At 47.9% G+C, this 27,546-nt stretch overlaps 1 protein-coding gene across 23 annotated transcripts in view; it reads left to right on the forward strand.

Moving 5' to 3' along the window:
* TMCC1 (transmembrane and coiled-coil domain family 1) overlaps positions 1–27,546 on the forward strand; it is a 246,548-nt gene that overhangs the window by 6,999 nt on the left and 212,003 nt on the right. For 11 of the 23 annotated variants that reach the window (XM_051851746.2, XM_070051053.1, XM_070051067.1 and 8 more), the window contains exon 1: positions 14,908–15,052. The exons of 1 other annotated variant lie outside the window; for it this stretch is intronic. The gene's annotated coding sequence lies outside the window, so the exon portion shown is untranslated. Of the gene's footprint in view, positions 1–14,828; positions 15,053–18,731; positions 18,816–27,546 lie in introns of those variants that run through there. 11 more of the 23 variants (XM_070051052.1, XM_070051062.1, XM_070051059.1 and 8 more) reach the window with 6 other exon arrangements.

Here is a 27,546-nt window from a genome sequence, read left to right on the forward strand (position 1 = left end):
TATACAAAAAAGAATTCAATAGAAAAGTTTTTAAGGAATTGTTTATTTGAAAGAGTTACACAGAGAGAGGAGAGGAAGAGAGAGAGAGAGAGAGGGAGAGAGGGAGGGAGGGAGAGCTTCCATCTGCTGATTCACTCCTCGTTTGGCTGCAACAGCCGGAGTTGTGCTGATCCGAAGCCAGGAGCCAGGAGCTTCTTCCGGATCTCCCATGTGGGTGCAGGAGCCCAAGGACTTGGGCCATCCTCTGCTGCTTCCCAGGCCATAGTAGAGAGGTAGATTGGAAGTGGAGCTGCTAGGACTCGGACTGGCACCCATATGAGATGCCGGCACTGCAGGTGGGGGCCGGGGTGGACCAGGCTGAAGCTAGGAACCAAGAGCTTCTTCCGGGTCTCCCAAATGGGTGCAGGGGCCCTGCTGCTTTTCCATGTGCATTAGCAGGGAGCTAGAATGGAAAGTGGAGCAGCTGGGACTTGAACCTGCACCTGTATGGGATGCCAGCACTCTGGGAGGTGGTGGTTTAACCCACTGTGCCACAACACCAGTCCCAATAGATAAATATTTTTTTAAAAAAGAAAATAAAGATTAAGTGTCTCCAATATTTTGTTGAGTGCAAGAAACCAGACACAAAGAAGCATACAGTGCATTATTCCACTACGTGAAGTTCAAGGACATGGAAAACTAAGCTGCCCTACTGTGTGGGAAGGGAGGTGCAGGGCTCTTCTTGGGTGCTGGACGGTTTCTGCTTCCTGTCCTGGTTGTGATTGCACAGGTATGTTTGCATGTGGAAGTGCATTCTTTATTTATTGTGTAAGATTTACTTATTTGAGAGAGAGAGTCTTCCATTTCCTGGTTCACTCAAATGGCTGAAACAGACATGGCTGGGGCAAACTGAAGCCGGGAGCCTGTAACTCCCTCCTTCCAGATCTCTCAGAGCAGAGGCCCATGTAGCTGAGCCATCGTCTTGCTTTCCCAGGCATGTTAGCAGGGAGTGGGATTGGAAGCAGCGCAGCTAGGACTAGAACTGGCTTTCACAAGGGATGCCAGCATCGCAGGTGGCAGCTTAACCTGCTGTGCCACAGGGCCAGCCCTGGGAAGCGTATTAAGATTTGGGCATGTTACTACTGTCTGTGACTTATACCTCACTTTAAAATGTGGCCAGAAGTAAAAGACCATGTCCACTGCTTCTGTCTTGGCATAGAGGCCTCCCCACCCCCTTCTTGGCTCCCACCAAGGGCCTTACGGGAGCTTCTGCGAGTCCCGGGTTGGCGCTGGTGATGCGGTGTTAGCTGCCGTGTTCTTCCAGGGCACGGAGCAGGCATCTTTGAAGGAATTATGGAGGTTGGATTTTCTCCCCTGGGCCTAGTGCGTGAGGGGTGCTAGCATCCAGAACTAGAATGGGGGATTCAGGTGACTGTGCCTGGGCCTTGCATGAGAGGCGGAGGACACAGGAGACAAGGGGCCTGGTGTGTGCAGAGATGTCTGCTGAGCCCCCCTCGGGCACTCAGCAGGCTGTGAGGGGTTACTTGGAATGCTGAAGGCAGGAGCAGGGGGAGAAGGCCCTAGAACCCCAGCAGAGGAGCCCCAAAGAGCAAGCAGGTCAGAAGGAGTGATGGTAGCATGGCTGAGAAACATGTACCCACACCTGGCTCTTCTGAGAGGGAGAGGAGGTAATCAGGAGCACCTGGGGACAACAGGCTCCCTCTGTGTGGGGGTGACCTTATCCACCTCGGGGAGCTGGGGTGAGGGGCTTCGGTCGCCTTAAGGGCGTCAGCCCCTGTAGAGAAGCAGCCCAGCCTGGAGGCCAAGAGTGTTCTGTGAGGCCAGAGCGTGTGCATTTCGGACCAGCGCTTGCTGCTTTCGGTCCTAGGAAGGTTTCTTCTCTCTCGAACCTCAGCTTGTCTGTCTGCAAACAGTGCAGTTGTCTGAGGCTTAAGCGAGCTGGGCTTGGGAAGAGCCGAGGGTAGGGCCTGGAACAGGAGTGTTTGTTATGTAATAAAGGGTGCCTGGAGGGGTGAAACTGGCCAGTGTGGTTCGCTGGGGGCAGGCAGGAAGCGATTCAGGGTCCCGAATGGGGTACAGTTGCCCCTCGTATCCATCAGGGGTTAGTTCCAGGTGCCTGCATGGATAACAGTCTGTGGATGCACAAGTGCCTGATAAAAAAAGCCGCTGTGTGCATATAACTTGTAGGTATCCTCCTGTGTACATTAATTCCTCTCCAGGTGGCTTACAAACCGAAGACCGTGTCAAAACTCTAGAAATGCTTGTGACACTGTCCTGTTTAGGGAATAATGACAAGGAGGAACGCCTGTATTTGGGCAGGGCAGATTTCCCCTCCCTGTTTTCCCCCTGCAGCTGGGTGAATCCACAGAGACAGAAGCAGCAGATAGGCAGGGTGCCTCCACTGTGGAGTGAGGTCATCGGGAGGGCCCCCTCTTGGGTCCTGACCTTGCTCCTACTGCTGAGCGAAAGAGGAGCAAAAATAAATCAGAGGCTGCTTTGTTTTTCTCAGTCGTTTTTTCCCTTCAGAGGCCTTGTCAGGCCAAGCAGAGGTCATTTGTTTTGTTTTTCTCTAATCTGCTTCCAGCCCAGGGGCAGGGGTGAGCACAGAGGCCTAAAAATACCGTGAGCCGCCAGGTTGGATCACATCAGCCCCTGCCGGCTGGCTGCCTGTCCCGCCGCCCGCCGCTCTGCACTCTGCCCTCAGGCCTCACTTGCTGGCAGCTCTGGGCACCCCCACGCCCTGCCCAGAGACCCAAGTGGGTGTGGGAGGCCTGGGTCTGGGAACTGAGGCCCAGATGATGGCCTTGGGCTCCAGGCTGGACAGTGTATCAGGGCTCCTCCTGCTCACCCTGCTGCGTTGTGCAGATGGGACCACTGAGGCCCCAGAAAGCCAGGACTGTGTTTCTCTGCCCCATTCTTCCCAACCATGTTCACAACACGTGTCTCAGAGCAGAGTCCCGAAGGCACTGGGCAGGGCGTCCCAAGTCCTGGCTGTGGTCACAGAGGAGTGGGGGGCCGATCACTCCCCTCTGGGCCTCAGTGAGGGGTGAGGGAATCCCTGGGGACCCATCGCGTTTTCACCTACAGCTCTTCAGCTTTCATCTGCTCTCTGTTCCAGGAATCTTAAAAGACCTTTTCTGGTACCGTGTATCAGGCAAGCACATGATCCCTGCTCGCATGGGCTCCCATCACCAGGCCACCTGGCAAACTTCCGCTCATCCTTTCAGCCCTGGTTCAGGTACCACCTCCCCCTAGAAGTCTTCCCAGACCTGTAGGAAGACTGGAATACACATTGTCAGAAAGTACGGTTATCAGTGCTCAGTTTACTGAATTTGATAACAGCACTGTGTTTGCCTAAGGGAACTGGGCCAGGTAGGGGCAAGATGTATACAACACCCTGTAAAATGGCTTGGAAAAAAGAAAAAGAACAACTAAATAGTGTGTGTGCTGTTAGGTCACAAGTTAGAAGATAGTCTGTGTGTGTTGAGGGGTGGGGGCGCTAAGGAAAACAAGCCATCTGAAGACTCTCAGAAGCACATCTGGGAGGCAGCCCAATATTCTACACTACGAAGTCGCAGTAACTTCACGGGTGCTCTCAGCCTCCCCCCAAGAAGGCTCCCAGGAGGATCCTCTCCCTCAGCACCAATCTTTAGCTGCCTGACAGCATGGAGCATAAAGCCTTTACCTCCCTCCTCCAAGGCAGGCCCCAGGTGGGCTCCCCCGTCCCACAGCGCTGAGTGGTGACCCCTGGGAGGAATTTCACCTAGTGCACACTCAGCAAGCACTGTTCCTGGAGGAGGAGGGGGAGGGGAAGGGGGAGGGGGAGGGGAAATGGCAGGAAGAACTGCACCCCTTTACCTCATAAGCCCCAGTCTGAATACAGACTGTGCTCAGCTCTCAGCTTCCTCCTGAGCCACCCGCCTGGCCTGTCAGGTGTATTCTGTCCATTAAACCATGTGACCTTGACTTCCCCAGTCTGAGTGACTGGGCACACTCTCAGATCCTATCCCATCCATTCTGACAGATCCGCTACGCCCAATAAACCTTGCCACCTTGCTTAGCCTGCTCTCTGTCTCAATTTGAGAGGTGGTGGTACAGACAGACAGAGGGAGAGACAGAGAAAGGTCTTCCATCTGCTAGTTCACTCCCCAGATGGCCGCAATGGTAGGAGCTGGGCCAATCCAAAGCCAGGAGCCAGGAGCTTCCTCTGGGCTTGCACATGGGTGCAGGGTCCCAAGCACTTGGGCCATCTTCTACTGCTTTCCCAGGCCATAGCAGAAAGCTGGATTGGAAGAGGAGCAGTTGGGACTCGAACTGGTGCCCATATGGGATGCTGGCACTGCAGACAGTGGCTTTACCTGCTATGCCACAGCACTGGCCTCCTGAATTCTGTCTTGCATGAAGACAAGAACCTATTTCCCCCATTGCTGCTACCAGTACTGTGTTAGAAACTGTTTAGTCTGGGTTAAGGGTTTACCAGGAGTTCCCTGACTTTTATTGAAAATATTCAATAAATTTAAAATTATTTGCCAAATTAGAAAGTAAAATAATAAGAAGAAGAATGAAGCCGGCGCCGCGGCTCACTAGGCTAATCCTCTGCCTTGCGGCACCGGCACACCGGGTTCTAGTCCCGGTCGGGGCGCCGGATTCTGTCCTGGTTGCCCCTCTTCCAGGCCAGCTCTCTGCTGTGGCCAGGGAGTGCAGTGGAGGATGGCCCAAGTGCTTGGGCCCTGCACCCCATGGGAGACCAGGAGAAGTACCTGGCTCCTGCCATCGGATCATCGTGGTCTGCCGGCCACAGCATGCCAGCCATGGCGGCCATTGGAGGGTGAACCAATGGCAAAAGGAAGACCTTTCTCTCTCTCTCACTGTCCACTCTGCCTGTCAAAAAAAAAAGAAAAAAAGAAAAAAAGAAAAAGAAAATAAGAAGAAGAATGTCCAAGAGCATGAAGATGCTAGGCGTAGAGGCGAGATTTAAATCCAAGCTGTTTGGGTTCCTGCTGTCTACATGGGACACCTGGATTGAATTCCTGGCTTCTGGCTCGAGTGGCCTTTGAGGAATTGACCAGTAGAGAGGTGCTCTATCTGTTGTCTCTTTGCATCCCAAACAAGCAGAATTTTAGAAAATTAAATAAGAGGAGCAGTCACCTTTAAAATGAGATATAAAGGTTGGCATGTGGTAGAGCAGGTTAAGCCACCTCTGACGCCAGCATACCATATGAGTGGTGGTTCTGAGTTCTGGCTGCTCCACTTCTGATCCAGCTCCCTGCTAATGCTCCTGGGAAAGCAGAGGAATGTAGCCTAAGTGCTTGGGTCCCTGCTACCAACGTAGGAGACCTGGATGGAGTTCCTTGCTTCAGCAGCCATTTGGGGAGTGAACCAGTAGATGAAGATATCTTTCTCTCTCTCCCTCTCCTTTTTGCTATCTTCCCCTTCTCTTTAACCCTCCCTTTCAAATAAATAAATCTTCTTTTAAAATGAGATACAGGGGCCGGCACTGTGCCGCAGTGGGTTAACACCCTGGCCTGAAGTGCAGGCATCCCATATAGGTGCTGGTTTGAGACCTGGCTGCTCCACTTCCAATCCAGCTCTCTGCTGTGACCTGGGAAATCAGTAGTTGATGGCCCAAGTCCTTGGGCCCCTGCACCCATGAGATAAGACCTGCAGGAAGCTCCTGGATCCTGGCTTTAGATTGACGCAGTGTGGCCAATTGGACAGTGAACCATTGGATGGAAGACCTGTCTTTCTCTCTCTGCCTCTCCTCTCTCTGTGTAACTCTGACTTTCAAATAAGTAAATCTTTAAAAAAATAAAATGAGATATATCGCATAAAGTACAAAAATCTTAAGGACACACTTGCACACACAAACTCACCTGTGAAAGCACAGCCAAATCAGAATGCAGAACACTGAGAAGTCTGCACATCCCTTCCAGTCCGCGTGCTCACTGCTATCCCGTACTATTCAGATACCTCTGTCATCATCTGTCCTTGAACCTCATATCCTGGAATAACATGGTATGAGATCTTTTGAGTTGGGATTCTTCCCCTCAATAAAATGTCGGGGACATCCAGTCTCATTATTATTTATTTTATTTTATTTATTTGAGGAGAGAGAGAGAGAGACAACAAGAGAGAGAGAGAGAGAGAGAGAACTCTCCTCTGCTGGTTCACTCTACAAGTGCCTGCAATGGCCAGGGCTAGGCCAGGTGAAATCGAGGGGCCTGGAGCCAGAAGCAGTCCAGATGTCTCAGATGAGTGGCAGGAGTCCAGTTACTTGAGCCTCACCTACTGCTTCCCAGGGTGCACATCAGCAAGAAGTTGGAATAGGGGGCGGAGCCAGGAGTCAGACCCTGATGTGGGATGTGGGCATCCCGTCTGGCCGCTTAACCACAAGGCCAAAGGCCTGCCCAAAGACACTGAATCCTGCATAGGGCATCATAGCCAAAGAGACTCTGGATATTCACAGTAACAAAATAGCTAACATTTGTTAGGTGTCTTGCATCATGCCAAGTCCTCCAAGAGTATATATTCATGTCCACCTGTTACTGTACCTACCAGATAAGGTCAAATGAAGGAATTGGGGCACAGAGAAATGAAGTAACTTGCCCAAGACACAGGTGTGAGGTGGCAAGACACAGGAAAGTGGGCCATGCTGAAGCTTAAAACACGGGATATTGCGTATGCATCCATAGGGCTGAGACAGGCTAACTAGGTAGCTCCAGGTCTTTGGAGCCTCAGATGGGACAACAGAAGTAAAATGTTCTAAGAAGAGCAAAGGGTTATACAAATAAAAAACATGATTATACTTCACGTAGTAGGAATGTCACCGTTCATTTGTTAATTCAGTAAATATTGGTTGAGCCTTAAGAATACACACAGAATCAGTTGAGTTCAGAATAATAGACAGGGCCAGTGTTATGGCATAGTGAGTTAACCTGCCACTTGTGATGCCACCATCCCATATCGAAGTGCCAGTTCAAGTCTCAGCTTCTCCAGTTTGCTGCCAATGCACCTGGGAAGGCAGGGGAGGATGGCCAAGTACTTGAGCCCCTGCCAGTTCTTGACTCCTGGCTACAGCCTGGCCCAAACCTGGCTGTTGTAGCCATTGGGGAGTGAACAAGTAAATGGAAGATATTCTCTCCCTCTCTCTCCCTCTCTCTCCCTCTCTCTCCCTCTCTCCCCCTCTCTCCCCCTCTCTCCCCCTCTCTCCCCCTCTCTCCCCCCTCTCTCCCCCTTTCCCTCCTTTCCTCTCTCTCTCTCTCTCCCTTTCCATCTATTTCAGTTGCTCTGCTCTTTAAATAAATATATATTAAAAAAAAACAGAGTCAGGGTCCCTATACTTGAGGAGCTCACAGTCCAGAGGAAGGTAGACATTTAAGGGGGAAGTTATGAGTATGTTGAACTAAGAAAGGGGAAATTGCACGCTCTGGGAGTTTTATCATGAGAAGCTGATCTGGTCAATAGGGTCACAGAAGGTCTCCCGAGGAAATGACCCTTCACCTGGGACTTGAAAGACCAACTTTTAGAGAGGAAGGTGTACCGCACACAGGAAACAGCACAAGCAAAGACCTCGAGGTGAGAAACAGAAACTGGCACAATAATAAGAAATGCAGTCTCTGGCATATGATAATTTTCTGTGCAACCGTTATTTGTCTTGCTGTCATAGAAATTAAATCGTTGACAGTTTCAGTGCTTTCTTGCTACCATGTATCATGATCACAAAATATGACAGCCTCTTTTGGTCACTGTAGGTCTTAACTTAACATTTTAATTTTGTGAAGCTACATGCTTTACTGGCTACCCATATTAGCAAAGTGATGGATGTACCAAAAAACACAAGAGTATTTGGAAATGTGGCAAATTATTGCTGCAAAGGTCTTACAACACTTCAGCAGAAGTTAAGTCACATTTTAGTAAACAACTAAGGGTTTTTAGTTATTTTGAGTTCTTTTACCTTGATATTATAACAGCTAATGTTCATTAGTCCATGTGATTTGTTGGTTTTTAATAGTGGCAGCTTATGTGTACTGTAATACTTCCAATTACAGATGTCATTGAGTCCAGTCTTTTCAAACTGCAAAATGCATTTGAAGTTCCTGGGGATCAAGTTAAAATGAAGACTTCGACCAAGTTGACCTGCAGTGGGACTGAGATCCTGCAGGTGACCTTTTTAGTCTTCTAATCTAGATCCTTACTACCCAAGAGGTGGTGCCTGGACCAGCATTATCAGTATCACCTGGGACTCAAACAAGGTACTCACATCTGAGATGTGGTAGGCGTCCCACGTGGTGGCCTACCCTGACATACTGCAGAACACTTACCTCATATATATTTCTTCATAACTTTTCTTTCATTTGAGAGAGAGGACAGAAACCTTCTGGTTAAATTCCCATATGCCTGTAATAACCAGACTTGGGCTGAGTTCTCAACCCCAGTCTTCCACGTGGGTGGCAGGAACGCAGTCACCTCAGCTATCACTGCTGCCTCCCAGAGACTGTATCAACAAGAGGCTGGAAGTGGGAGCTGGAGCCGCAGCCAGGACTTGAACGCAGCATGGAAGATGTTTTTATTTATTTATTTATTTTTTTTGACAGGCAGAGTGGACAGTGAGAGAGAGAGACAGAGAGAAAGGTCTTCCTTTGCCGTTGGTTCACCCTCCAATGGCCGCCGCGGCCGGCGCGCTGCGGCCGGCGCACCGCGCTGATCCGATGGCAGGAGCCAGGAGCCAGGTGCTTTTCCTGGTCTCCCATGGGGTGCAGGGCCCAAGCACCTGGGCCATCCTCCACTGCACTCCCTGGCCACAGCAGAGGGCTGGCCTGGAAGAGGGGCAACCGGGACAGAATCCGGCGCCCCGACCGGGACTAGAACCCGGTGTGCCGGCGCCGCTAGGCGGAGGATTAGCCTATTGAGCCGCGGCGCCGGCCGGAAGATGTTTTTAAAGTTCACTAACACCAAAGAAGATTTTGACAGTATTGCTCACCATCAAATTCAAAGGTCCTTAAAAGAAGAACTGCAGGTCAGTGCCGCGGCTCACTAGGCTAATCCTCTGCCTTGCAGCGCCGGCACACCGGGTTCTAGTCCCGGTTGGGGCGCCGGATTCTGTCCCGGTTGCTCCTCTTCCAGGCCAGCTCTCTGCTGTGGCCAGGGAGTGCAGTGGAGGATGGCCCAAGTGCTTGGGCCCTGCACCCCATGGGAGACCAGGAGAAGCACCTGGCTCCTGCCTTCGGATTGGCGCAGCGCACCAGCCATAGCAGCCATTTGGGGGGTGAACCAACCGCAAAGGAAGACCTTTCTCTCTGTCTCTCTCTCTCACTGTCTAATTCTGCCTATAAAAAAAAAAAAAAAAAAAAAAGTAAAGAACTACAGGGTGGTACAGAACATTTTTGCAGGGATCACCTATTGCAGTGCTGTCCTTTCCACTTCTCTGTGCAGCCCTGGCCTGTTTTTCTGGTTTCTCAGATTATTTTTGTTTAGCTTGATTTTGTAAATATTAATGAAAAATTATCAATAACGTTTTTCCAGTTGTGACAAAAATCCCCCCAAAATGTTCCCATCTGAAAGTATTTGCTACTGCAGGATATTTTAGTCTTTTTTTTTTTTTTTTTTTGACAGGCAGAGTTAGACAGTGAGAGAGAGAGAAACTGAGAGAAAGGTCTTCCTTTTCTGTTGGTTCACCCCCCAAATGGCCACTACGGATGGCACTGCGCCGATCCGAAGCCAGGAGCCAGGTGCTTCTTCCTGGTCTCCCATGCGGGTGCAGGGCCCAAGGACTTGGGCCATCCTCCACTGCCCTCCCGGGCCACAGCAGAGAGCTGGACTGGAAGAGGAGCAACTGGGATAGAATCCAGCGCCCCAACAGGGACTAGAACCCAGGGTTCCGGTGCCGCAGGCAGAGGATTAGCCAAGTGAGCCGTGACTCCGGCCATGGATTTTTTAGTCTTAATTTGTGGGCAAATACCGGTTTTTCTGCAGACTTGGAGGTCACCCAAGGAGGGGTCAGTTAAAAATCTCCACTGCTTCTAGAAAGATGATTTTCTGTTCCTCTTGTTCACAGAGGGTAGGAATCATTGTCCAGCAGTGCTGAGGGGAACATTCCCAGGTCCTTGCAAGGAGCAATATACCATGATGTCCAGGATTCTGCAGGCCAGTACTCCCTCTTTCAGACCACAGGGTTCAGAGGGAACCATGATTGGTACCCTGCGTGGTACAGAAACACTGCAGTAATAGCAAATGGTGGGGACGGCATCAAGCCAGAGGAAATGTGTCTCCCCACAGTGCATCTGGAGCAGACATTTAGCCTAGGGTTGAGATGCTGGCTAAGACACCTGTGTCCCATACTGGAATACCTGGGGTTCAATACCTGGCTCTGGCTCCAGACTCCAGCTTCCTGCTGATACAGACCTTGGGAGGCAGCATGCGGTGGCTCAAGCAGTTGGGACCCTGCCTGTTTGAGATGCTTGACCATGGGTGCTGATAGGCCTTAGTTTGACAAAAACACTTCAAGGTGGCAAATGCGTGGTCACTCAGAAGGTTGCTTTCTGCAAGTATTTGATGAGGAGTATGTAGTGCTTCGTCATGCTTTGGCACTGCATATGAAGTCAGTAGTGCCTTTATTTTTTATGTTATTTATTTATTTATTTTAGATTTTACTTATTCATTTGAAAGGTAGAATTCGAGAGAGGCCTGGGCGGGTCAAAGCCAGGAGTTCCATCTGGATCTGTCACATGGGTGGCAGGGACACAAAACCTTGAGCTATCCTCTGCTGGCCTCTCCGGCATATCAGCAGGAAGCTGGATCGAAAGCAGAGTAGCTGGGACCTGACCCAGCATTTAGATGTGGGATGATGGGGTCCCAAGCCGCAGCTTAATCCACTGCACCACAATGCCTATAGTGACTTTCATTTTAATCATAGTAGAGAACCAATTCAAAAAAACCCAGAACAATGCAGAAAACTTGTCCTTAAGATTCTGGTCCTCTAGATTCTTTCTAGAGTCTAGCACACCGCTTCTGATACCAAAGTCTGTCTCAGTCAGAACTTGAGAAGCAGAGTCAGCTGGAGACACATAGTGAGACATTTATTTTAAGAAATTCACTTTTGCAAGAGCAGCATTGGCAGACTGCTGAGTAAGCAAATATGAAATCCACAGGGCAGGCAGGAAGAGTGGGCTGAACTCTTAAGCCAGGCTGAAGCTGCTGTCTACAGGCAGAATCTTCTTCAGGGAAGCTTCAGCTCCGGGTTTAGACTATCCACTGACTGGATCTGGCCCAATCCGATTATCTGGGATAATCTTCCTTACTTAATTAGTATGGAGGTTGGCATTGTGGCACAGCCAACACTTGGTATTCAAGTGCCAGTTTGAGTCCTGGCTGCTCCACTTCGGATCCAGCTTCCTGCTTATGTGCCTTGGAAGGTAGTGGAGTGTGGCCCAAGTACTTGGTCCCCTGCCACCCATGTGGGAGACCTGGATGGAGTTCCAGGCTCCTGGCTTCGGCCTGACCCAGACCTGGCTGTTGTAGCCGTTTAGGGGTTGAAAAAGTGGATGGAAGCGCTCTCTGCCTCTCCCTCTCTTTGTTACTCTGCCTTTCAAATAAATGAATAAATCTTAAAAAAAATATGACTTAGTATGGACTTTATTCACAACTACAAAAATACCTTCACAGCAACATTTATATTTGTATATTAATTGAAGAACTGGGGGTCTGTAGTCTGGTTGTTATCAAAAAGAATTTGACATCTCTCTGTCTCTCCCTCTCTCTATAACTTTGCCTTTAAAATAAATAAGATCTTAAAAAATAATAAAAGAATTTGATATAAGTATTTTACCTAAGATAAAGGAAAATACCCATCTGTGTGAATATATGTGAAACAATATTTATAGTAACTTTATTTACAGTATCAAAAAACTAGAAATAACTTATACCATACCTATCAACAGGTAAAAAAAATACATTACATCCATGCGATGCATAGTTTCCTCATAACATACATTTTCCATGAACTTTTTTGCAGCTCCCCCTCATGTGTGGGTTTGAAATTGTTTACAACAAAATCTTTTCATTTCGTTTTCCACAAACTTTTGAAGTATCATCAAAGTGATTGGTCCCCATGACTTAGGGAGAAATTCAGCAGCTGCTGCACATGGAGATGTATTAATAACAGCTAACTTGATATTGTAGTTAATTACTAAATATTAAAAGTGGAGAAAGGATATCACTCAAAGACTTTATATCCTCTTTGGGGGAAAGTGTTATGTTTTTTCTTGTAAGATCACCCATGTATCAGGTGCAACTGTAACTTTGTTATTGTGTTTATTTGGGGATCAGATTTGATTAAGGAGATCTGCATACATCTGATTGCTGGATCAAAAGTCTAATTCTAGCATTCTAATGAGATTATAGTGGTATGTCATTGCATTTTTAAAATTTTAATTTTCAGATTTTTAAAAACTTATTTGAAAGGCAGAGGGCAGGGATAGGGAGAGAGAGAAAGGGAAAGAGAAAAAGATTTCCATGTGCTGGTTCACTCTCCAAATGTCTACAACAGCTGAGCCCGGGCCAATGCCAGGATTTTGGAACTCAGTCTGGGTCTCCCACATGCCTGGCAGACCTAAGTACTAGGGCCATCCATCGCCTGCTGCCTCCCATGGTGTGCATTAGCAGGAAGCTACTCAGAAGCAGAACTGGCACCCTATCCCAGGCACTCTGATATGGGCCGTGGGTTTCCCATGCACGAGATGCAGCCCCTCACTGCAGTTTTAATTTGCAAATCCCTAGCTAAAGAGGTTGAGCATTTTTTTGTTGCTCACTGGCCATGTTTGTAGCTTGTGAAGTATTTACTAAAACCTTCTGCCATTGTTTTACTGTGTTGTTTGTGTTCTTCAGTTTGAAGAGGTGTGTGTATGTTCCAAATACAAGAACTTTCTCAGATATGATGTATTGCAAATTCCCCTCTCTGTGGCTTGTCTCTCACTTTCTTAACAGTGTCTTTCAAACAGCCCCAGTGTAATTTTGATAACATTCAACGTGCCAATCGTATCATTTATGGTTCACGCTTTTGTGAAGAAATATTTTCCTGTCCTCAGTCACAAGACTTCTTCTGTTTTGTGCTAAGCATTTTTATTGCTTTAGCTTTTATATTTAGGTTTATCATCTATTTTGAATTCCTCTCCTCAGGGGCTTCCTTCAGGGCTGAAGTAATGAAGTCTGTATCTGCAGCCCTCCTCTCACCCTCAAGTCTGAGTCAGCCCTTCACTCTGCCAGCAGAGATGGGTGGAGTAGGTTCTTTTCTTTGCAAAGGGAGACTTCAGGCGTGAGACAGAGAGCCGTGGCCAGCAAGGTGGCGAGGCTTATTGGGGGTAGGGGATCCGGCAGAACGGATGGGACAGCATCTGAGAGCGTGCCAGTCACTCAGACTGGGGAAGGCAAGGTCACATGGTGTAAGGGGCAGAGTCCGCCTGACAGGTGGGCGGCTCAGGAAAGAGCTGAAAGCTTATGAGGTAAAGGGGTGCAGTTCTTCCCGCCATTCCCCCCCCCCCCCGGAACAGTGCTTGCTGAGTGTGCACTAGGTGAAATTCCTCCCAGGGGTCACCACTCAGCGCTGTGGGACGGGGGAGCCCACCTGGGGCCTGCCTTGGAGCGGAGAGGTAAAGGCTTTATTGCTCCATGCTGTCAGGCAGCTAAAGACTGGTGCTGAGGGAGAGGATCCTCCTGGGAGCCTTCTTGGGGGGAGGCTGAGCCCACCAGAGAGGTCTGCAGTGTGACACCCTGGGCTGCTGCCTGCCAAGGCATGCCTTGAGCATCTGCAGATCCTTAGTTTGCCTTATGTCACACAGCCCTCCCCCCGCCCCCCTCCGTTATTCCTAACTTCCTACCTAACCACTCTTCACCCAATTCATCCAACCCATCATCAGGTCCGGCCCACTTTACCCTTAAATAGTGCCCCGCTGCACCGCCACGTTCCCTGGCCCCTGCACCCGCCCTGGCCCCCTGTGTGCTCCTGAGCAATTTCACTGCCGGCAAATCCCAAAGTCTTTTTTAAAGATTTATTTACTTGAAAGGTAGAGTTGCAGGGAGACTTTCCATCCCGCGGTTCTGTACAAAATAGTTGCAAAGGCCCGAGCTGAGCCAGGCCAGAGCCAGGAGCCAGGAACTCCCTCCCGGCCTCCCACAAGGGTGCAAGGGCTCCAGCACTCGGGCCCTCTTCTGCTGCCTTCCCAGGACATCAGCCGGGCCTGGAAACGGCGCCCAGTGGGATGCGGGCCTCCCGGGACGTCGCCTAACCCGCAGCGCCCCGCCGCCGCCCTGGCCGGCCGCTCCCAACGCAGCTCCACAGCACACGGGAAAGGCCCAGTGCCTAACCGAGGAACGGAGAGAATCCAGCCTGAGCGCGGGGAGAACCAGGGCACGCGCTGGCGGCTGCGGTGCCTGCCTGCACACACCGGACGCGGACGGATCACAGCCGCCCCCCTGACCCACAGCCTGCTGCGTGCAAGGCCTTGTCGCCCAAGGCCCGGAGCGGCGACCAGACACCCGCTCAAACTTGCGTCGCTCAGGGACGTCGTTCTCCAGGACCTGGGTCAACCCAGACGAGCTCGCTTCCCGAAGCTGTCCGCCGAGAACAGCGCACCTGGAGCGGCCCCGCGACAGCTCCGGCGGCGTGGCCCCGCCCACCTGCCCCGCCGCGTGGGCGGGCCGATTGCGGCCGAGGCCACGCCTCCCAGGGGGCCCGTCCCCGTCGCCGGTGACGCGCGCACGCTCGCCCTGCGCTCTGCGCGTGCGCCGTCGGCCGGGGGCGGAGGTTGTGGGCGGCCGCAGCGGCGACGGTGGGGGCGCGCGCGCTCTCGTTCCCTCGCGCCGGTTCGCGCACCCGCGCCCGGGGTTAAGGCAGCGGCGGCGGCGGCGGCGGCGGCGGCTGCGACGGCGCGGGGGGAGGGTCGGGAGGGGGGTGGTTGGGGGGATGGACCCGGCTCGGCGGCCGCAGCGGCAGGAGCCGGCGCTTGAGCTCGAGCCGCGGCGCTGGCGGAGACGCCGGCTGCTCCTCCCCTCCCCGCCGGTGAGTGAGCGCCCCCGCCCCGGACGCCGGCGGCGGCCGCGGCCCCTCACGGCCCCTCTGCCGTGGGTGGGGTGAGTCGTGAGGGAGCGGGGCCCGGCGGCGCTGCCGCCGACGCCGGCCCGGCCTCGCTCGCGGCCTGGCGCTGCTGGGACCCTCGGTCGCCCCCGTTCCCAGCTGAAGCCCCGGGCCTAGGACTCGACCCCCAGCATCCCGCCGGGCCTCGTTCTTGCCGGGCTCATCCCGCTGTCAGCGTGACCCTGGGGTTCCCCTCCCCCTCCCCCTCCGCGGCCGCCGCCTGCAGGGCCGAGGTGAGGGAGGGGCGTGCGAGGAGCTGGGCCAAGGCCCGAGAGACTGTTGGGGAGCTGGCTCCCCGCTCCGGGGTCTTCCGAGCACGCACTGGCCCTGGCGTCCCCGGAAGTTGCCCACCAGCCCTCCGCCATCGGCCCCTGAAGCCAGCCTTGCACCGTTCGTGTGGGCTCTTGCACTTGGTGTTTGAGGGAGAGGAGGGCCCGCTGTGCGGGGCGGGGGACGGGTGGTGCGGGGCGGGCGGTGGGTCTCGGCTGGCTGGCCGGCCCCGCGGTGCCCTTCTCCGTGCTTGTAGGCGGGGGAGACGCGCGCAGGGAGTTGAACTGTCCCTGGAGGGCCAGAGCTGCGTTCATAGCTCAGCCTAAGCGAAGGTGCCTGTAGTGGTTGGTTTGAGTCATCCCTTGACTACGCTGGTGGTGAGGGTCCCCCAGGTGAGCCCGCTGCGGAGTCGGTTCAAGCAGCTCGCCTGAAGTGTTAGCTGATTTCTCCCTGCTTGCCCTTCGTCTTGGTGGGTCCTAGCCAGTGCTGTTGACCCTCACTTGTCTGTCACAGAGAAAAGAAAGATGACCCCCCCCCCCCATCCAAAATGGTTGCTCTGAGTGTGACATATTCATCAGTTACCTGTAGGATAAGCATCTCTGTGAAAGACCTGAATTCCTCTGTTAGCTTATTGGAAAGAAAACTCAGGGCCCAAGAAGCAGGTTGCTGCTTTAAAATAAACACAGCTTTGATTTATGCGTGCCGTCCCTTCAGTATCTTAAATTTGGAAGTGACTGGTTAAACCAAACCTTTGCCTTTTGAAGTACCTAGCTTTGCAAAGCCTGGAGGAAAGGATCCTTATTAAAGTGTTAGTGACATAAAATTCCTCCTGGAGGTGGGCTTTTTTTTTTTTTTTTTTTTCTATTTGTAGATTAGAAGGTTGAGACTCAAATTGTTAGTAGGTGGTAGTTTTACCAGTGTCATGTAACAGTCGAGGCTTGGCAGTGGGGTTTTAACTCCATAATACCTCGTCCGTCCCCCACCAACTGAGTTGGCTTTTTTTTTTTTTTTTTTTGAAATCACACACCCACTCTCTGGCTAGTATAGAATGATTTAAAAGCTGCTTCTGGGCTGTGGGCGGTAACCTTTTAATTTCTAGAGTTTTCAGCTGCTGACAGAGTGCTGCTCAGCACTGAAAAAATTTAGACATTAAAAATTCATTAGCACGTGATCTAGATCCGTTAGAATGATGAGCGTTTATTAAGCCCTTATTGGTGCTGTGTTCTATGTATAGGAAGTGAGATTTCTCAGAGTATTTGCATGTTAAGGTAAACAGAAGCACACTCAGCTGACAGTGTTGTGACACTTTGGTCGTTGAGAGACTCTTATGAGCAGGAAAACCTGTAATACACAGTTTAATAAAGAGCTCCAGTGCCCTGGACGGGTCGGTGATCACCATTACTTTAAGCTGTTTGGTCTTTCTGTCTGCTTCTGTTTCCCTTTATCTCCAAGAGTTTTTATGCCTGTCATAAAACCGATAATGGCTGAGGACTTAAATTTAAATTCCTCACAGTAGCATTTAAGATTCGTTCATGAATTTGTTCATCAAGTATCTGTTAGGCCTTTACTTTTTTCCAGGATTTTTAACTTTATTTTAAAAAATATTTTGAAAGGCAGAGTTAGGGAGAGAAAGAGATCTTAAATCTATTGGTTCACTCCCCAAATGGCCACAAGGACTGGGACTGGGCCAGGCCGAAGCCAGGAGCCTGGAACTACTTCTGGGTTTTCCACATGTGTGCAGGGTCCCAAACCCTTGGGCCATCTTCCACTTCTTGAGGTCTTGAACCCACACTCCTGTGGGATGCAGGTGTCACATGTGGAGGCTTAACTTTCTAGCCACGACTACAGCCCCTTGGATTTTTTTCTTGAGTACCAGCACTACAGTGGGGGAACAAAACATACAGAGCCTTTGACCTCGTTAACTTTTTTCTTTGTGGGAATGAAGAAAATTGATCAAACAAGCAAACAAATAAGATCATTTTAGATAATGATATAAGCCAGCAGTTGGTAAACCTTATTTTTTTTTATAGGACAAGAAAGTAAATATTTTATCCTTTATGGGTTGTACTACCTTTGTTCCAACTAGTAATTCTGTTTCAGTGCCAGAGCAACCACAGGTAGTACGGGGCCTGATACGTCCATATACCAGTTAGAGTTCAGACTCTGAAATTTGAATTTCCTAAAATTTTCACTTGTTAAAATTTTAATTTCTCTTCCTCTAGGTATTAAAGAACTATGTTAAAAACCATTCTTGGCTTACAAACCATACCAAAACATGGAGTAGGCTAGATTAGGCTGGTAGGCTATAGTATGGCTTTTTATACCAAAAGTTTGCTGACCTCTGTTATGAAGGAAGTAAAACAAACTGAAGTGACAAGTGAGTAACTGGGGTGAAGGATCAGTCAGGGAAATCCTCACCAAGGAGAAGATACTTGCATTCTGGCCTAAAAAAAGTGGAAGAGCTTTCTCAGCAGATGAAACACCAAGTACAGAAGTCTGCAGGTGCATATAAGCTCTTCCATGCGGTACAGCGCTCCTGCCTCTGTGTCTTTTTTTGTTTTGTTGCTGTTACCCTTTCAAAAGTATTGTAGAATCTTTTCATCCAATTGCTCTTTTCTAAAATACATTACTGAATTTTTTCAGCCTTTATTTAAACATCCTCATTGACAGAAAATTCCTTACTTGTAGGTAGCCTTTGCAGTTTTCAAATAGTTCATTAATTGTTAGAGTGTTCTTCATGTTGTAAGAGGACTTAGCCTTTCTATTTCAGAGTAAATCTGCAGTGAGTTGCCCCTCATCCCAGGATTAGTCCTCAGATAAGTGCATGTAAAAATCACTTAGGATGAAAACTGTACTGGAAAGTCCCTTACTGCTCAAAAGTTATAGTGTGCATGTTTTTATATCTGTAAACATAGATAATCTGTATGCACACTAAAGTCTCAGAGCCCTGGAGCTAGACTAAAGGTAGGAGCAAGAAGGAAGAAATTGCTACGTATATACCTGGGCTTTCAAACTATTTTGCTTTTAGAAATAGCTGTCAGTTTCCTATCAGAAAATGGGGAGTGGTGGAGAATTTTGGTGTTCTTGCTTTTGTGCAGGGTTTATTTAATTTTCATTTTTATATTATGCCTCTCTTGCATTAATAAATGCTTATGCATGTATTATGAATGTGAAACAAGATATATTAGTATTGAAAGGACTTGCCACATAAGGTGTTGAGTAAATGTTTACAGAATTTGAATGTACAGTTTTGCTTCATTGGTTCACATAATATGTGGTTCTTTAAAAAGTTGTAGAGAAGAATTTTGACCACCTGCTTCCTGTCTTTCCATAGTGGCATTTCCTGTTGTGGCTGTGCCGAACAGCTGTCACTTTCTTTGTCCTTGAGTGTTGGTCACATTTTACCAGTCGTCAGCCTGTAAGTTAAATGGGTCTATGATGTAACGCTCAGTTTTGTCACATGACCCTTAAAGTATTTGAACACTGTTGTTATGTTTCCCTCCCATTTACCTCTCTGCTTTTTCAGGGCTAAATGTTTTCATTTCTTTTAGCTTTCTCTCTCTATTCTTCTGGTCATTCTGTTAAGTGCACCAGTTTATCTTTTTTTTCCCCCCAGTACCTTGAAGTACATTTTAAGGTACAAATTCAAGTTACACCTGATTCATGAAGTCTTCATAATTCTAGAACTTCTCTATTTTTCTAATAAACTTTGATCTGTTTTCATACTCCTTAACTAAAAGTTATTTATAAAAACAAAATATTAATTTCAGAACAGATGTACAGAAATACTATGAGGAGAGTTCAGAGAATTCCTGTCTGCATGCAGTTTCCCATTATCCACATTTTACGTTAGTGTAATCAGTTTGAACAAATTGTTGATATGGTTACTAAGTTCATACTTTATTCAGATTTCCAGTTTTTCCTTAATGTCCTTTTTCTGTTCCAGGATCCCATCCTGGATACCACATTGTACTTAGTGGTCGTGTCCCTTTCCTATGACAACTTCTCAGACTTCTTTAGTAGTTGTGAGATTACTGGACAGATGTTTTGTAGAATGTTCTTCAATTGAGATTTTTCTGATGATTTTCTCGTTGTTAGACTGGCGCAGTATTTTCTCTAATGTAAAGTTACTCTTTCTTCTTCCTTTCCACGCTATACTCTTCGGAAGAATTTACTCTTTAAGGATGGAGTATTTTATTTATTCTAGGTGTGGCCACTGGGAGATCTTTGAGTTGGTTTCTGTAGTGCTCTCTCTCTCTTTTTTTTTTTTTTTTGACAGAGTGGACAGTGAGAGAGAGAGAGAAAGGTCTTCCTTTTGCCGTTGGTTCACCCTCCAATGGCCGCTGTGGCCAGCGCATCGCGCTGATCCGATGGCAGGAGCCAGGTGCTTCTCCTGGTCTCCCATGGGGTGCAGGGCCCAAGCACTTGGGCCATCCTCCACTGCACTCCTGGGCCATAGCAGAGAGCTGGCCTGGAAGAGGGGCAAGCAGGACAGAATCTGGAGCCCTGACTGGGACTAGAACCCGGTGTGCTGGCACCGCAAGGCGGAGGATTAGCCTATTGAGCCACGGCGCCGGATGTAGTGCTCTCTTTATAACTTTTTTTTTTTTTTAAAGATTTATTTGAAAGAGTTAGAGAGAGGAAGAGACAGAGATCTTCCATCTGCTTGTTCTCTCCCCAGATGGTTGCAGTTGCCAGGATTGAGCCATGCTGAAGCCAGGCTCTTCATCGAGGTCTCCCACATGGGTAGTAGGGGCCTCAGTGCTTGGCCATCTTCTGCTGCTGTTCCCAGTCTCCTGGTTTACTTCTGGTAAAAGCAGGGATCTAGGAACTCAATCAAGTTGTCTGTTGTGGGTGTGACAGGCATCCAGTTCCTTAAGCTATCACTACTGTCTCCCAGTATCTGCATTACCAGGGAGCTGGAACAAGAGCTTAATCCAGACTCTGATGTGGAATGCAAAGGTTCTTATCTGTTTTAAAGATTTATTTACTTGAAAGGCAGAGTTACAGAGAGAAAAGAATAGAGGTCTTCGATTTGCTGTTCCACTCCCAAATGGCTGCAATGATAGGGCTGGGCTAGGCTGAAGCCAGGAGTCAACTTACTCTGGATCTCCCATGCAGGTACAGGAGCTCAAGAACTTGGGCCATCCTCCGCTGCTTTCCCAGGTGCATTAGCAGAGAGCTGGATCAAAAGATGAGGAGCTGGGAGTTGAACCGGTGCCCATTTGGTGGGGCCAGTGCTGAGGCCTCCTGCAGTGCCAGCATCCCATATGGGTGCCAATTTGAGTCCTGGCTGCTTCACTACTGATCCAGCTCTCTGCTAGGGCCTAGGAAATTACTAGAAGATGGCCCAAGTCCTTGGGCCCCTGCAACCACAAGGGAGACCTGGAAGAAGTTCCCAGCTCCTAGCTTTGGATCAGCTGAGCTCTGACCATATGCTCTTTGGGGAGTGAACCAGTGGATGGAAGACCTTTCTCTCTGCCTCTGCCTCTTGGTAACTCTGCCTTTCAAATGAGTAAGTAAATAAATCTTTAAAAAAAATCCAGCGCCATATGGGATGCTGGTGCTGCAGGCAGTGGCTTAGCTCTTAATGCCACAACGTTGGCTCCTTGACTAGCATTTTAACCACTAGGCTAAATGCCTGCCACATATCCCTTCTTTTTGACATACCCCATCATTGTATATGTGAATACTTTGTTAGTTTCTGGCACTGTAAAATTTTTCAAGGTTCATCTTTTCTATTTTCTGAGCCAGCCCTATAATAAGTCTTTTTCAAGGAGCTCTGATTCCATTTATTGCAGAACAGTGTTAGAAGCCAAGATCTGGGTGCTGGATATACTTTTGTTGCTTGAGTATTGTTTGTTCTCGGTCTTCTGAGTAAGGAGATGTATGTGTGCACCTTAACCTGTGTTTATCCACATACTATAAATATTTCTGTATGTAGCTATCTATATTAAGCTAAACATGAATTCATGATGTCAGTTGACAGTTCAAAATCTTCACCAAGTTGATCATTCTGACTTCGCCTGTCTATCTGTAACCTGCTTTGGCATAAGAAACCTGGCTGCCACCATCAACTTCAGAGTTGTTAATCTGTACACCAGTGGGAAACTACTTTGTAAACTATAGTATAGTGCTTATGGTAATTGCTTTAGTCTTGTGGGTTCTACTCATTTCCTTTGTTTCTTACCACTTTATTCTGCCACCCCCTTCCTTAGGTTAATTGTGATTTAGATTCTTTGGTCACATCTGGATTCCATGCTGGGATCCCTTTACTTAATGATTTTTTAAGGATTTGCATACATTAAAGCTTATTGTGCTTTAATGTTCTGTAGGTTTTGATGGACTTTCAGTTTATTTTCCACAGTTCTAAATGATTTGTTCCTTACATATTTGCTTCCCTGCATCAGCCCTGGCAACCACTCACTGTTTACTGTCCCTAAGGTTTGGCCTTTTCTAGAATGTCAGTATATTTTAAAAAGTATTTTAAAGATTTTATTTATTTGAGAGGTAGAGTTATGGATGGTGAGAGGGAGAGACAGAGAGAAAGGTCTTCCTTCCATTGGTTCACTCCCCAAATGGCTGCAACAGCCGGAGCTGCTCTGACCTGAAGCCAGGAGCCAGGTGCTTCTTCCCGGTCTCCCACGTGGGTGCAGGGGCCCAAGCATTTGGGCCATCTTCTACTGCTTTCCCAGGCCATAGCAGAGAGCTGGACTGGAAGAGGAGCAGCCGGGACTAGAACCAGCGCCCATATGGGATGCCGGCGCTGCAGGCAGAGCATTAACCTGCATCGCGGCACTGCCCCTGAATGATTTTTTTTTTTTTTAATTTATTTACTTGAAAGAAAAAGAAATCTACTTGCTGATTCACTCCCCAAATGGCTGCAGCTGTTGGTGCTGGGCCAGCCAAAGCCAGAACCCCAGAACAGCACCCAGGTCTCCATGTGGGTGGCAGAGCCCACACAGTTGGGTGATTTTCCTGTTTTCCCCGTGCATTGGCAAGGCTGTGGATTGGAAGCAGAGCGTCTGGGACTAGAACCATAGCTCTTGTGGGAACCTGTGCTGCGAGGGCTGCTAGTCTGCACCATGATGCTGTTACCTGAATGACTTTTGATGAGCATTTTATCAGGTAGTGAGAGATGTAGGTACTGTAACATTTGGAAACAAGTGTGGCTTTTTTTTTCCCTTTCTGTTGAGGTGTAATTCATGTAAAATTCATCTAAAATTTAAATGTTCTGTTCAGTGACTTTTAGTACATTTGTAATGTTGTACAACTACCACCCCTGTCAGCTTCAGAACATTTTCATTATTCTCCTGAACAGTCCCTACTCCTTTCCGTAGGCAACCACCAGTCTCTTACTTATTCCTATGGGTTGCCTATTTTGGATGTTGATATGAATGGAGTAATAATATATGGACTTTGGCTTCTGACTTCTTTGACTCAGCAGTGGTTGCACTCATTCATGTTGTAGCACGGCTTCAGTATATCATTCCTTTCTTATGGTTGAATGATAGTCCATTGTATAGATAATACCACATTTTAAAAAATGCATTCATCAGCTGATGGATGTTTGCATTTTTTGTTTGTTTGTTTGCATTGTTTTTGCTTTTTGGCTGTTACCTAAGTTTCAATTCTCTTGGGTTTATAAACTGGTTTTTTTTTTTTTTTTTTTTTTTTTTTTTTTGGCTAAACTTAGGTCATATAAAGTAGAAAGTTACCTAATGGAATGCCTTGGCTCAGGGTAACGTTCTGAAAGAGTGCTATTTTCTCTTGACATGATATTCATTAGTGAGTATTGAAATCACGCAGTATTCTTGTTGTCTTTCCAGAGTAAGGAATTTTGGTCCAAGTGGGTTAACAGTAAGTAGGTGTTCTCTAGAATTCTGTCAGGAATATGCTGCATTATGTTGGGAACCATTCAGCTATCTGAGAGTAGAAAATGGTCTTCCATGGTGAAGTTGGGTTGTAAGATGTGCTAGTGCTCTCAAGGATTCTGAGTGTATGCATTGCATTATATTCAGAGGTATCCCACTGTGTAATCTATTTGGCATTAGTGATACTATATTACAGAAATTTTATTGTAGCTAACCACATTCCCCCTGAGGTTTGAACTGTAATAGAGTAGTGTCAAGTATTGTTGCTTTCCTTTTCCTGTTTCAGCATCTGGCCCTCAAGCTTCATTTTGTAGTTCCTGCTTTAATGTCTTGGCTTGGACAAATTCATTTTCCTAGGGAGGACTTGGCAAAAGTTTTCTTCTTGTTGCAGTTTGGGCAACCTAACCAATTTGTTGAAACCTCGTGGTGTTTTTCAAACTTTAGGAAAGTAAGGAGCATTCTTTGCTGTCTTTGTAGCCTATTTTCAACTGATTTTGGGGTTCATTAGAGATACTGCAAAATAGATAAATTATTTATTGATGACCATCATACTGTATCTTGAGAAGTTTCTCTGTAGGAAAACTTTTCAAAGGGGTTTAAAAGGTTAAGGTATTAAAAGGTAATAGATGGCCGGCGCCGCGGCTCACTAGGCTAATCCTCCGCCTAGCGGCGCCGGCACACCGGGTTCTAGTCCCGGTCGGGGCGCCGGATTCTGTCTCGGTTGCCCCTCTTCCAGGCCAGCCCTCTGCTGTGGCCAGGGAGTCCAGTGGAGGATGGCCCAGGTGCTTGGGCCCTGCACCCCATGGGAGACCAGGAAAAGCACCTGGCTCCTGGCTCCTGCCATCGGATCAGCGCGGTGCGCCGGCCGCAGCGCGCGGGCCGCGGCGGCCATTGGAGGGTGAACCAACGGCAAAAGGAAGACCTTTCTCTCTGTCTCTCTCTCACTGTCCACTCTGCCTGTCAAAAAAAAAAAAAAAAAAAAAAAAAAGGTAATAGACACTGGGCTAGAACCAAGAAGATTTTAATTTTACTTCTCCAAAACACAGATTTTCTTTTTTTTATCAAATAACTTGTACCTTAGAGTTTTTGTTTGTTTGTATTTAAAGTATTTAAAAAATCCAAACTGAAGCCAGGGGCCACAAATTGCGTCCTGGTCTCCCATGCAGGTGGCACCATTCCAGTCACTTGGGCCATCTTCCACTGGTTTCCCAGGCCCATTAACAGGAAAATGGATGGAAAACAGAGCAGCCAGGACTTGAACTGGCACCCATATAGGATGGTGACTTTGCAGTCAGTGGCTTAACCTGCTGTGCAATAATGTTGGCTTCCCTCTACCTTTTAATTAAAAAAAAAATGTTTATAGAGAAATATAACGGGAATTGAATTAATCAGGTTATTATGTTACCTTGAGTTTTAGCTTGTTGGAGGATATATATTTTATGAAAATTCTTGATAATGCTTGAACTCTTAGTAAAGTAGGTATGCTTTGTTTACCCATCTATTTCTAGTATCCTTTGTTCTTTTGCAAAGTTTGATTTCTGCATAGTGTACTCCTTCTGATCAAAGGACTTCTTTTAACATTTTCTTGTAGGACAGGTTTGCTTGTGATGATATTCTAGTTTTTGTATGCCTGAAGAAGTCTGTAATTTGCCTTCATTTAAAACATTTTTTGAGGGGGCCAGTGCTGTGACATAGTAGGTTAAGCCTCCGCCTGTGGTGCCAGCATCCCATGTGGGCCCTGGTTCGTGTCTCAGCTACTCCTCTTCTGATCCAGCTCTCTGCTAGTGGCCTGGGAAAGCAGTGGAAGAAGGCCCAGGTTCTTGGGCCCCTGCACCTGCATGGGAGACCTGAAAAAAGCTCCAGGTTCCTGGCTTCAGATCAGCCGAATTCTGGCATTGCAGCTATTCAAGGAGTGAACTAGCAGATGGAAGATCTCTCTCTTTCTCTCCTCTTTGTGAATCCGCTTCTCAAATAAATAAATCTTTAAAAAAAATTTTTTTTAAAGAGCTGTAGATGACACTGATATTTTTAAAAAGAGATGTATTTATTTATTTGTAAGACTAACAGAGAGAAAGAGTTAAGAGAGAGATTATCTGTCTGCTGGTTCACTCTCTAAATGCCTGCAACAGATGGAACTGGGCCAAGCTGAAGCCAGACGCCAAGACTGCCTCTGGGACTCCCATGTGGGTGGCAGGAGCCCAGGTACTTGAGCCATCACCTGCTGCCTCCCAGGCAGGAAGCTGGATTCAGAAGTGGAGCTGGGATTCAGATTCAGGCACTCTTGATATGGGATACAGACATCCTGAGTGGTGTCTTAACTACTGTGCCAAACACACCCACCACTACCTTCATTTTTAGAACCTGTTTTCACTGAGTGTAGTGTTCTAGGTTGACAGTTTGCTTTTTTCAGTACTTTCAAGATGTTGTGTTACTGTCTTCTGGCCTTAGTTTTTTCCAGTGAAAAGTCTCCTGTCTTGGAGTTTATCTTTATTCCTTTCTACATAATGTGTGATTGTTTTCCTTTGGCTGTTATTTTTTTCAAAAATTTTTTTATTGTAAAATACATAAAAGTTATGATCTTAGTCATTTTAGGTGTATATTGACTTAGACATTAAATGCAAGCATCACTACCATCCATTTCCAGAATGTTTTTACCTGGCAAAACTGAAACTTTACCCATAACACTCTAACTTCCCTTCTTTCTGACCTCTGGCAGTCTCCATTCTGCTTTCTATGAATTTGACTACTGTGGATACTCCATATAAGTAGAATCAAACAGTATTTGATTTTTCCTTCCTTCCTTCCTTCCTTCCTTCCTTCCTTCCTTCCTTCCTTCCTATTTATTTATTTATTTATTTATTTATTTATTTATTTAAAAGAGTTACAGAGAGGAGAGGCAGAGAGAGAGAGGTCTTCCATCTGATAGTTCACTCCCCAGATGGCCGCAACGGCCGGAGCTGCACCAATCCGAAGCCAGGAGCTTCTTCCAGGTCTCCCATGTGGGTGCAGGGGCCCAAGGAGTTGGGCCATCTTCTACTGCTTTCCCAGGCCATAGCAGAGAGCTGGACAGGAAGTGGAGCAGCCGGGTTTCAAACCGGCGCTCATATGGGATGCTGGTGCTTTAGGCCAGGGCGTTAACCCACTGTGCCACAGCGCTGGCCTCTCTCTCTCTCTCACTCGCTCGCTCTCGCTCTCTCTTTTTTTTTTTTAAAGATACATTTATTTGAGAGGCAGAGTTACAGAGAGAGAGAAAGAGAGAGGGAGGCAGAGTTAGAGAGGGAGGAAGGGAGGGAGAGGTCTCTCATCTGGTTTACTCCCCAGATGGTCACAATGGCTGGAGCTGGGCCACTCAGGAGCCAGGAGCTTCTTCCTACATGGGTGCAGGGGCCCAAGTGCTTGGGCCATCGTCCACTGCCTTCCCATGCCATTAGCAGAGAGCTGGATCGGAAGAAGAACAGCTGAGACACAAACTGGTGCCTATAGATAGGATGCTGTCTCTGCAGGCAGAGGCTTAACCTACACCACCACAGCGCTGGCCCAGTACAGTATTTGCTTTTTTGTGACTGGTTTGGTTGACTTAGCAGAATGTCCATGACGTTCCTTAATGTAGCATATGTCAGCAGACACTGTGGCACACTGGGTTAAGCTGCTGCTTACAAGACCTGCATCCCATATTGGATTGCCTGGTTCAAGTCCTGGCTCCTCTGCTTCCAATCCAAATTCTCAAGTACTTGAGCTCCTGCCATCTCTGTGGGAGACCCAGCTGGATTTCCTGATTCCTGGCTTTGGTTTGGCCCAGCCCTGGCTGTTGCCAGCATTTGGGGATTGAACTAGCAAATGGAAGGTTGACCTCCGTCGTCATCACTCTGCTTTTCAGAGGCATAAATAAATGTCTTTTTTTTTTTTTTTTAAGACTTAATTATCTGAAAGGCAGAGCTACAGAGAGATCTTCGATCCACCGGTTCACTCCCCAAGTGGCTGCAATGACCAGGGCTGGGCAAGGGTGAAACCAGGTGCCAGGAAGCCCCCTCTGGGTCTCGCACATGGGTGCAGGAGCCCAAGCCCTTGGGTCATCTTCGACTGCCTTCCCAGGTACATTAGCAGGGAACCGGATCAGAAGTGGAGCGACTGGGACCCATCTGGTGCTCATATTTGCATTGCAGGCTGTGGCTTTACCTGCTATGCCACAGTGCCGGCTCCCAATAAATATGTCTTTTTAAAAAAGAACTTTATTTTTAAGACTGGATAATATTCAGTTATATGTGTGTACCACAT

This window comes from Oryctolagus cuniculus, chromosome 10 (genome assembly GCF_964237555.1).
Source record: "Oryctolagus cuniculus chromosome 10, mOryCun1.1, whole genome shotgun sequence".
Lineage (NCBI taxonomy): Eukaryota > Metazoa > Chordata > Mammalia > Lagomorpha > Leporidae > Oryctolagus > Oryctolagus cuniculus.